The sequence below is a fragment of the Ammospiza nelsoni genome, chromosome 3 (assembly GCF_027579445.1).
Source record: "Ammospiza nelsoni isolate bAmmNel1 chromosome 3, bAmmNel1.pri, whole genome shotgun sequence".
NCBI classification, from domain to species: Eukaryota; Metazoa; Chordata; class Aves; order Passeriformes; family Passerellidae; genus Ammospiza; species Ammospiza nelsoni.
Window position 1 is genome coordinate 56,689,548 of NC_080635.1, and position 11,474 is coordinate 56,701,021.

General features: G+C 37.8%; 1 protein-coding gene across 1 annotated transcript in view; it reads right to left on the minus strand.

Moving 5' to 3' along the window:
* ESR1 (estrogen receptor 1) overlaps nucleotides 1–6,995 on the minus strand; it is a 113,794-nt gene extending 106,799 nt beyond the window's left edge. The window contains exon 1 of the mRNA XM_059468496.1: nucleotides 6,929–6,995. The gene's annotated coding sequence lies outside the window, so the exon portion shown is untranslated. The remainder of the gene's footprint in view (nucleotides 1–6,928) is intronic.
* Between the last annotated feature and the right edge of the window lie 4,479 nt (nucleotides 6,996–11,474).

Below are 11,474 nucleotides of genomic sequence, written 5' to 3' on the forward strand. Positions count from 1 at the left end.
GTTCTCTCAGAGTGGGCGACTGTGCATCTGCAGAGACTCACAAAACAGCAAGCAAGCACAACTCTCAGCAGCCAGGCTGCACGGGCTGAAATGAATGGCAGCTACAAGTTTAAGCCAGTCGCCCTTACACATTTCATTTTGTGCTTTGAAATACATAGAAAAGGCATCATCCCTTATTAAGTTGCATAATCTGAGAATTAATGTGAATCTACCTGCCATAAAAAGTATCTACTTCTATAGTGTGCTACAAAATGGACTTTGAATTTTTATCTGAAGCATTATCCAATATGTATGCTCTGTCTAATATATTGATATGAAATAAAATCTTCCAGTGTAATAGCTATGCAGAAGGGAAGAAAACACAGGAAAACAAAGTCAGAACCAAAAAATCAGAAAGTGAGCAAACAAAGAGTTGACTTCTGAGTGTGCCCTGTTCTTCTTACATGCAATTTTTAAAAACCTCATTAATTATTTTTGGGAAGTTGTGTGCTTCCAGGGAGTGAAATATTTAAAATTTCCATCAGATGTAAAGAGCATTAAACATACTGTAGGCTTAACTTGAACCACCATCACTTCTGCTGTGTACCATCTGAATTAGAGACCCTATGTGCAGCTCTCCACAAGTCACAGCCCTCCCACTGAAAGGGCTCAGCAGCAGACAGCTGCAGTATCCATGCAGCACACAGCCTTGTACACATCTTGAGAGGAAAAAAAGTGAGTGCCACAAACAAGATCTTGGGGATTGGCTGAGAACCTCTGTGACAGCATCCTGCAATGTCTGACTTACTTTTCCTGTGGAAGAAAAGCAAGACAGCAAGAAAGGGCAAGGGTGAGGTGGGGGGTGTGTCAAGCCAAATCCCATGAAGAAGCTGAATTTTTGATTTTTCTACACTGAAAAAAAACCAGGCTCTGATTCTGCTTACTATATATGGGCTTTTAGATATAATGAAGCTATGAATTGCAAAAAGTTACTAGAGGGCTGCTTTCTTTCTTGTCCTACATAGTAAAGAATGTGCTGCTTGCTCCAAAGTAACAAACACTGCTACTTCACCCTGCTTCAGAGTTGGCACTAGGTGCACCCACCTGTGGACTCGCCTCTCAAAAAAATGAGATCAACATTTCTAAAGCCTGGTATTTTTTGCTTAAAGGTCAGGACTTATCTCACAACTCACTTTAATCTGATCTGTTACATGTCAGATTTTACATGCTCTAGAATATGGAAATATTAGAGTATGCGAACGGGTACAGTACCTAGCAATGGTATTTAGTGCTCTTCAGCAAACGTTTATGCAAAAACCTGTTTTTTCTAAACCCCACATCATGTATGCCTTTAAAACTATGCAAATGTCATACAGAAGGACTTGTCTCATTCACTCTGAGTTTTTTGTTTTAAATTACATGTAGTAACATGAGAGAGTAAATAAAAACATGAATTGGCTGTAGCACCTTCCTTTCCAGTGCTAGACAGATGTTGTGTTCAAAATGGGTTAGTCTACATTCTCAGATCTAATAATTTCTCAACTATTGTGGATTCAGCTGCAGCCAAGCTGCCCTATGTATTTCACCTTAATCAAAGTCTAATATTGCTTTGGAGTTGCTGAGCATGTACTACAGGAGATACATAGATATGTAAAAATAGAGAGGAACTGCTTCTACAAAATCTAAAGATTTGCTAACTCAAGATCAGGTATAGATTGGGGGTTTTGCTATATTTCTGAAGTTTGGGAATATACAAATAAAATTTGGCTTTGATCCATCCAGATTTCTGCCTGCACAAGAAGGAAAGAAAAGAGCATTTAATGAATACTCAGGAAGTAGGAGGGACTAGTCCACTGTGACTGAGGAGCACTACAGACATGTTAGCAAAGAAGATCAAAGCAGAAACTGCATCTTCATACAGAGGGATTTTCAATGAGAATTAGTTGGGATGAAACAGTGAGGACTCAGGCATTATACTTCTCATGGAAATGAGAAATTAACAGTTTAGATAAATGAAAGTGACTAATTAAATCCTGTGTTCTTCTTTTAAAAATTTCAGTCTGTTTTCCTTTTATAGATAGGCTGGAGTTCCAGTGCTCAACTCAGATTTTCCAGAGTGGGGAATTTATTCTGATTACACTAACAAAATATAAAATGCAGATACAATAAAACTAAATCATGTTTCTGCTGCTCTGTGGTTACAACTGAAAAAATATGTAGGTATGTTTCTAAAGGCAAATTCTGTTTATTTTAATGAACTGGTGAATACTTTGCATCCATTTTGTTGGTTTTTTTTATTTGTTGACAAATGACAACTGTGATCAGACTAAGTTAGCAGACTATGCATACTGCAGTTTGGCTCAACTGGATCATTGGTCCAACACTTCAAAACTAAAACATAGCTTAAAAAAACCCCAAAAGTAGCCCTCTTCCACTGATGGAAAACATTGTGGAACCAGTGAAGTGATCTCAGAAACAGAAAAAAAAAACCAGATAATTAAAAATGTAGAAGATATTATTTCAACTTCTCCAAATAACTGGAAGGAAGTTTGGGAATTTTCAGTGCCATTAACATAAATAATTTTCTATTGACTACAAGTTCTGAAAGGTAGTCAGAGAATGGTAACAAAATAAGTTCATTATATAGGATTAAATAAAAAAATTAAAGGAAAAAGTAGCAGCCTGAATATGTTTTTGCATTTTGGACAAGACAAAACAGAAGTTTGAGGGAAAAGGAGATAAACCAAAAATACTATATGAAGCATAGTATGCAAAAGTATATAGTCAAAATATAGATATACTTTTCTATGTCTAAATTAAATATATAAATATACACAAATGCTATTAAATTTATAGGAAAATTTAAAGACAGAAAAACTCTATTCTAAAACAGGCATTTTTCAGCACTAGTTTTAGTAAGTATTGCAACAAAAAATGGTAAACTCAGAGCACATACTATAAATTTTCCATAAACCTGCTGACAGTGAAAGACCATAAACTTTTTCGCTTTGGTTCCACAGCTATAAAGATAGAAGTTTTTTTTAGCTGCTGCAATTAAAGAAGAATCTATTGTACATAACAGGAGGAACATTATGTTTTTCCAAGATTCCACGGTAACATTACAGAGAAATTATGTTGTGTTTAGTCCAGTGAGGAAACTCCTCAAGACAGACAGCTGGAGAACAGCACCATCTACCCCACTGCCTTATAAATCTTCTCTGGGGAAAGAAAAAATACAAAAAAATTAAAGCTCTTGATACCACTAGGCAAATGAGGCATGCTTAAAAATCCCTTAGGCTCTAAAGAGAGATAAGTGCTTCATGCTGTTAGTGTAAGTTTTCAACATTTAGTTTTATAAGTTGATACAAAGACGTATACTTCTTTTTTCCCCTGCTCCCGAGTAACTCACTAAAACTAGGCATGGCACCAAAAGTCTAGATCTAAATTTTTGGTTTAGGTTGGTTTTCCTGTTAAAAGGAAAACCCATTTCACATGTCAAATGCAAGTAGAGGCTTTGAAAAAAATTGGTCAAAATAGTTCTTATTGCAAAAAGGGAACTGTTGAATACAATTATTCCACACATATGGTTATAAATCTATAGCATTTAAATATGTCTTCAATTTTACCTGTAATTTGTATGGAAGACCTATTACATTCTCTGAAATTATCTGTGCAAACACAAGAAATATTAGGTTAGGATGTCAGCACATCTTTTCAGTTAAGTATTCTGACATTTTAAATGTAAAGACTTTGTTTACATCTTTTTATGACACTCTCAGATTTTAGCCATTCAGCAGGAAATTTTGCATGTCAGTGATGAGCTCAGTGATAATAATTTGGAAGTACCTGAGCCAGTTGGAAGGAAATTATCTGCTTTTCCCTCCTTAGAGATTTCTAGAAACTATTTTTTGAAAACAAGTAACCTTTTTGCTGCTGCAAACAAGGAGTTTGGAGCAGGAGCTTTGAATCTGGCAGGGAGCTGAAACACTGTGTCACAGAACTGACTTTTGCTATTCCTCTGAAAATCCATCCACATTTGGCCAATTTTTCTACCCTTGAAAAAACTGCAAGTTTTTAAGAGTTAAGATTCCTAAAAGCTCTTTCCTGGCTGAGCCTGCTCTCCCCTCTTTCAGATCTTAGTCCTGACTCGACTGGGCACGAAACTTACCAAAAGAATGAATGACATGCTAGAGTCCCAACTAGTATAAATACAGAATGCTTTCCCCTTTCATTACTTTTCTGGGGCAGAGTAATAGTCTGGGATTAAGTGCAGATTACCGCGTCAGTTACAAGACTGAATTTCAGACCCCAGATGTACAGACTGCATTTCCTGAAACTAAATGGGACACCATCTCCCTTTTCAATCCAGCATTAGAAAACAGTATGTTAAAATATACCCTTTTCTGAAGGAGTAGAAGACATCCTGTAATATAAGTAGTTTGTGCATTTTTTTCAGTTTTTTTGTGCCTCAAAGATGGGAGAGGATAAAGAAATAATTCAGCCCGACTCATACAGAATAAATTACTTACTACATATGTAAAATGGGCCAAAATACCTGAGTACTCTGGACAAACTCAAAAGATATTAGCAAATACTAATGTTTCAAAGAGTTAGTAGATGTTTTCATGGATGCAGAAAGACAAAAGCAAAAAAGAACATTTCTCTGCTTTCCTACACAAAATGTTAACTACTTGTGAGCAAGGATGTTCACTGGTAGAAAGGCAATGAAACCTTGATTTAAGATTAAGCAACATTCCATATTTAATAACAAACACATCATCCTAAAAGAACATTTCTAATAGACCTAGCTTTATGTAAAAAGCAGAATGAACTGGGAAATGCAAAATGGTAGCTTAGTATCCCACGTTTAGAGAAAAATTGAATGGACTGACTGATCACTATGATCACTAGCATTAGTCTAGCAAGAAAACTATTTTCTGGATGTCTTGCAATTGGCTTAAGGGTGAGGTATCTTCGAAATGATCAAATATTCTCATGCCTCAGCTCCCAAACACAATCAGAAATGAGACACCTGCTTATCCATTTATGTGGTGGATCTCTCAAAAAAACTCTCAAGTTTTGTTTATGAGATTAAAGGAATGAAAACAGGCCCAGATTCCCCTGCTGAGCCTCCCTGTCCTTAAGCAAATCAACATTCCCACCCAGCCTGGTGTCATCTGCAAACAGAATGAGAGGGCACCCAGTTTGTCCAGATCAACAACAAAGATGCTGAACAGGACCAGCACCAACATGGAACCCTGAGGAACAGCACTCGTGGCCAGTTGCCAGCTGAGGGAGGCCGTATTTGTAGAAACACCTTTTATTCTCATTCATTCTCACAGCAGACAAATAAAACTCTTCTTGGGCTTTGGCTCCTCCAGTTTCCTCTCTGCATAGCCTCATGACATCCTTGTAGTCCTCCTAAGCTCCAGACATCCCAATATAGTCTGGATATATGAGGACAGGCTCAGGTAGCAGGGCCTTCTCAACTTGTAAGCAAAAAGACTCAGTAGTACCTTACTGCTATCTACAACCATCTGAGCACAGAGTACAGAGAAAATACAGAGACAAACACTTATTGGAGGTGCATGGCAACAGTCCAAGGGGCAACAGGACACAAGATGGACTATGGGAAATTCTGAATCGATATTAGGTATGACTTTTTACATTTTACATAGAACAGGCTGTCCCAGAGATGCCAGAACTCCTTTGAGGACGAGACTCAATTGAGTTCAAGACTCAACAGGGTAAGTCCCGGAGTAGCCTGATTTAAGCCTTCTTTGAGTAGGGGTTTGGCCTAGACGGTAACTTGATATCCCTTCCAATTTACTCCATGATTCTATGTGTCTAATACACGGATCTGCACCAAATCACTCAGAAGAGATTAATTACCTTGGTGATGATGGCCTATTTTCCCATTTTCCACAGATGCCTGATGTCAAGATCTTACACATTTCACGAGTTAGGAAGGAAAAAATTCTACTGGCCTCACTGTATGTTCTCAGCATTTCTGTAAACTACTCCAATCCTTATACAAAATATCTTTGCTGCCCATTGCCTTAGCAATGGACCCACCTGCTCTCAGCAGTCAATGGCACACCTATGTTTTAACACTCACTGACACACTGACAATAAATAATCAGCCATCTCTTGTGGCTTCCACAAAACAAAACCAGCCTCCTTTTTTGATGGAGATAACTATCTCCACCAAAAGACTCGTTCTGAAGCATCATTAGTCCCCTGTGCCAGTGTTTCTCCACACATACGTAGGATGCAGGTACCTGTACAGTAAAAAACCAGAGTCCAAGTACATAGAAAGTAGAGCCTAACCCCAAAACTGAAAGAAGTATAAAATCAATCTTATGACATGACCTAATTTCTTCACTCATTTCTCTTCAGTAATGGTATTCAAATACACCAAATTTGGTTTTAACATTTACACATTTGCATTTCCTCCCTAGAAGTTGATCCTCCAACTGAAAGGTCCTTGTGATGATGCTAACCCTCCCACGTCAAGCAGCTGCATTTACTGTGACCCTCAGGCCAAGACAACTCTTCACCCAAATTACTTGGAAAAGCTTTGATGCTTTCAGCATCCCATTTTTATCTACCAGACACTGGTAGCAAAAGTCCCTCACTTTCTGGGCATCTTCTGGTAAATGGATTTGCTTTATTTACTCCCCTAATCACTGTCAATCAGTCTCTGCTATTGCAGCATGTCTACATGTACCTGTGAATAATCTGCAATCAGCACATCAAGTCCTCTTGCATGCCTTAGGTTCTCCCTATCTACTCAGACATTATCACAGAGCCACTGGACTGTTGCCAGTGCCACACAAGGAAGGTGTCTCAAGAAAGTTTACCTTTGGGCCTATTCTTACAAATCTAAAGTCCAAGAGGAAGAGTCCACCAGGAATATCAGTTGTTGAACTAATCAGTGTTACCATACATGTTTCTGTATTCTCTCCTTGATGTAAAGAATGGGCTTGTTATTGCCACTGCCAGGCCAGACACGGCTACAGCCACACCTGAGTGGTTCACTGCTGCCATTAGTCATCCCTCTGGACCATACTCTAGAAAAACAAAATCAGACAGCAAATGTTCATTAATAATTACACTGTCTAGCAGGGAAGGTAGTGGCTGCAAATGTCCTGTGCAGACCCCAAGCAAAGAAGCAAGTTCAATATTCTAGAGATAAAGTATGGTAGATGTTGTAGGGAAAAATGCTATGAGCTAATTCAACAAGCCTCTACAGGCTGGAGATGTGTTGTCTGCTCTGGTCTACTTCTCAAAATCTTCTAGCAGCAGTTAAGAAAATATTTCTTAATTCTAACAAAAATTCAGACCTTCTACAAAAGAAGTCTCAGTAAGAGGTTCCCTCATAAGACACAATTCCATTTAAATAGCAGAAATGTACCATCTCTAGTAAAAGATGCACTTTGGAGATAACTAGTGGCTTCTTCCACAAAAGACATGGCAAAGACATGCACAACCAGAATGATCTTGAAATGAATCCTTATAAAGAATTTTCTGATATGGCTACTTTTTTTTTTTTTTAATTGACACCGATTGTATTAAATATATAGTCCTAAATAAGGCTGTGCTATATATCTTCCATGATAATTTGAGTCAGTTGTTGACTCCAGGGAAACTGCTCATGATGAGCTAAATTATGAGTTTAAGTGCTTTCCTGGATCAAGGCCTAAGTCTTATCCTCACGCACACATCAACTCCAACCACCAGAGAAATTCAAAATTAGCAGAGGTTCTGTCTCATTTTTCGGGAATGACTTGGAAGCTTTATATAACTCTGGTTCTGTGACACAACATAGCCTCCTAACTCTGGAGAAGAATTTTTGAAACTGATTTAACAAGCCTACAAGAACGGTCAATGGAATTTGAACGAAAAACCAATGCGAAACATTCAGTTCTATTGTGATTGTTATTTGTACTCTGGAGCACCTAAGATCACCATCAGAAATTAGGTTCTCATTGTGCTAAGTACAAGGTATACTTAGAACAAAGAATGTTTGCTCAATAGCGCAGATTTAAATATATAACTGACTAAATGCAGCACCCTTAAACAACAAGTGTCTCAATTTCTCTACAAAAATCAAATAGACCTGGTAATGCATCTCCTGCTTCTGCTTCAAAGTTGCATTGTTTAATAAGACAGGTCTGTTTTCTAAACTCTAAATATAAAACCTTTTGATCAAGGTATCAAACAATTCAACATTTACAAATACAAGAGACCTGTACAGAACTGATGAATTAACACTACCAACAACTGCTCAAAAAAATCAGGGAGCAGCAAAGAGAGCAATCACAAATGACACTCACAAACTAACCATAATGTAACTGAAGCATCAACATATGCTACAGCTGTTGAAGCATTCTGTTCCTGCCAGAACAATCATAAGCAACAGCAAAATCAGACAACTTCAGTGTTGTCTAACCAGCACCTCACAGAAAATGATGACACAATCATCAGCAGCGCACCACCACAACGAGATGGGAAATAAAACCCACACAAAGAAAAAAAAAAAAAAAAAAGGCAAGAAAAAAGAAATTTAGTATTGGAGAAAACCCAAGCTTCTTGTTGGAGAAACCTTCCTAAGTCTAGGCTTCTGTAGAAAGACAAAAATGCATTGTCATCTGTCAAGCGGAACAAATAGGACCTTAGTGATTCAGTAACAGTTGCACTCTCTTGGCAGATATTAGCTCGTTTAAGGCAGGGAAGATCAAAGGAAGTAACCAGATGCCAACAGACGGGGAAAAAAGGTCAAAGTTATTTATTATTTCAGCATTCCCCTATCTTTATTTGTTCTTCCACCATTTTCATTGTTTTGTGCAACAAGATGGAGGTCTTTCTGAAACACAGCCATCAGTAATTTAATGAAATGGCTCTTTTGCAATACAGGCTCTTCTATAAGTTCAGAGGTCCATCAGATCAACAGGTTTCCTTTCCATAATGGGTGAGTGAAATAGACAGTTCCATGTACTCATTTAGGAAAATAGTTTACAAGCCACAGAAATTATTATTAATGAACTACAAAACCAGAAAGAATGAACAAAAATCATGGCCATTGGAAATGTCAAATTTATGAATATTGATATTTGATTTGATGTCAAATTATAGGAAAACCAGAGTTAATATTAACTAGTAGCCATTTTTCCAGGGAATTGAGGTTACAGTAGCAAAATCTTTAAAAGCAACCAGAGACCTCTTGCACCTGTGGTAAATTAATTTGAATTTTTAAGCTACTGTTTTGTCCCTGGAGAAATACCAATACATTTAATTTCTTATTGTGCAACTAAGAGAAAGGATTATTCCCAGTAATTCCTAAAAGAGCTCTTGCCACAGTCAAAACCTCAGCAATGCATCACTTGTGCAGCATGACAGAGAGAAAGGGCAGAGGTGTACTAGACAGAGACAACTGATACAGAGACTCCCAAGCCATCTTTACCTGACTCAGCACTGAAATGTGAAGAAACACTGCTGCTAGCAAGGTGAGCAAGGTGTCATGCTCTGGATTATTAACCTCTGTCTGACAAGACAGCATATTGCTAGTACAGTTACACTGCCTTCCACACCAAGTTACTAATTACCAACAACTCAATCAGGCAGTGATGTTGCACAATTCTTTCCACCACACTCCTTCAAAGAGCATAGGTATAGCTTAGAAAGGTCTCTTGATAAAAAATAAAAATTCTCAGTAGTGTAGACTCTACTGATTGTACTCCTTTGAGTACAATGAGTCCTGGCATCATTAGAGCCATAGGGGCTGGTGACACACTACTGAATCAATGTCGTGCCTTCGTGGATGGCACCAGGAAGGCTGGAGCCCCTACAAGGAGGTTAGCATGCAGAGGCCAGTGTCACCCACCCTCAGAGCTGGCTGAGGAATGAAGAGGTGACAATGAAGCATCTCCCTCAGGAAAGTACTGTCTTTAATGAGCTATGGCTCAGTAAAGCTCAAGGCTGTTTTTAACCTACTGAAAATAGGACAGACCTGCAGATTCTCTGCAATTGTACTATAAATTGTTGAACTATTTCTTGAGATAAGTTTGGCACGTGCCAAACAGCACTACTCCAAAATATTCCTGAGTTTGAGGCATTAAAAAAATACAGAACCATTACTACTATTTAGTTTTCATTCATCCACTGCGCTGTGGAAACTATTAGCACAGATGCAAGCTATTCCAGGACAATTGGTCCAGCTGCCTAGAAATCATCTTGAGTGCATTTGATTTATGTTTATAGCTAAAGCTCCTGGCTTTTAGATTTGATCCAAAAAACTGGTTTGCAATCTACCTGTTAGATGACAAAGTTCAAGAGCAATGCAGACTGCTGAAGCCTGGGCATGCCTCACTCCATGCCTCACTCAGCATGACTTGAGTGTACACAGTGAGCTGTTGGGCACTTCTGACCTGGAATGGTCAAGGGAGCATTTGGAAGGCACATAGGAAACACATGCCTGCTTCAGTGTTCAGGGAATTCACCTTCCTGAAAGCCAGCCTGTAAAGTCAATCTTTCATGCTTCTCCGGGTTTTAAAAAGAATAATTTTGCCGTACAGCTCAAGTGATTTAGCAGTGAACTGTTTGTCAAAAGTTGTCATATCCTTTCTCCAGCCTTCACATTCCTGCATCTTTCATGCTTCTAGTCTGGAGACTGACATTAGAAAAAAGTTCTTGTTGTTTTTGAAAGCTAAGTATCACACTGGTGCAGCTCTTGAGCCAGATTAGGAGAAACTGCAGGAGCACATGAATGAAGAGGGAGACAACCTTGTTCAGCAGCAGGAATCCCTTAGATTAATTTAACAGTGCACTCAATGAGCCAAAGCAGAAAGGATGTAAACTCTCAAACAGATGTGTCCACCACACATTCAAATTGGTCATGATGAAACTCAATCAAATACACCATTGGCTACATACACCTTAAACACAGTTTATTTATTTCCATTATCTGTATTACACTATGCTGTACAAGAATAAATAATTTTATGTAAAGATTCATTGTTTTCACAAGTAAAAATGGTCCCTGCTTAATATCAAGTACTATTTTGCTTTTCAGAAGTTTTTATGAGAAGGTTCCATTCACTTTGTTACACATTTCTATGCATAAAAACAAGTACAAGATGACCTACTTATGTGGAACTTCTGCATATTTGTGATTAGCCAATATTGACAAAGAATAATATAAATAACTACTTCAAAAATTATTACTCAATTTCACAATAACACTGAGTCCTGGTTTCTTTTACTAGAAGAAAAGTATTTATCTAGAATATAATATTCTTTTTAAAGTAAAATAAAGTTAATTTCAATACCTGTGACGCATCAAAAACTATTAATCCACAATATTAATATTAAGAATTTTTCTTCACTTAAAGATAATTTCACATAGGATTTAAAAGATTGCTGGAGACAAAATACTAGGGTTAGAAATTCAGCACTTTGCTCCAATATAGCAGCAATCCCTGTATGCCTATGTT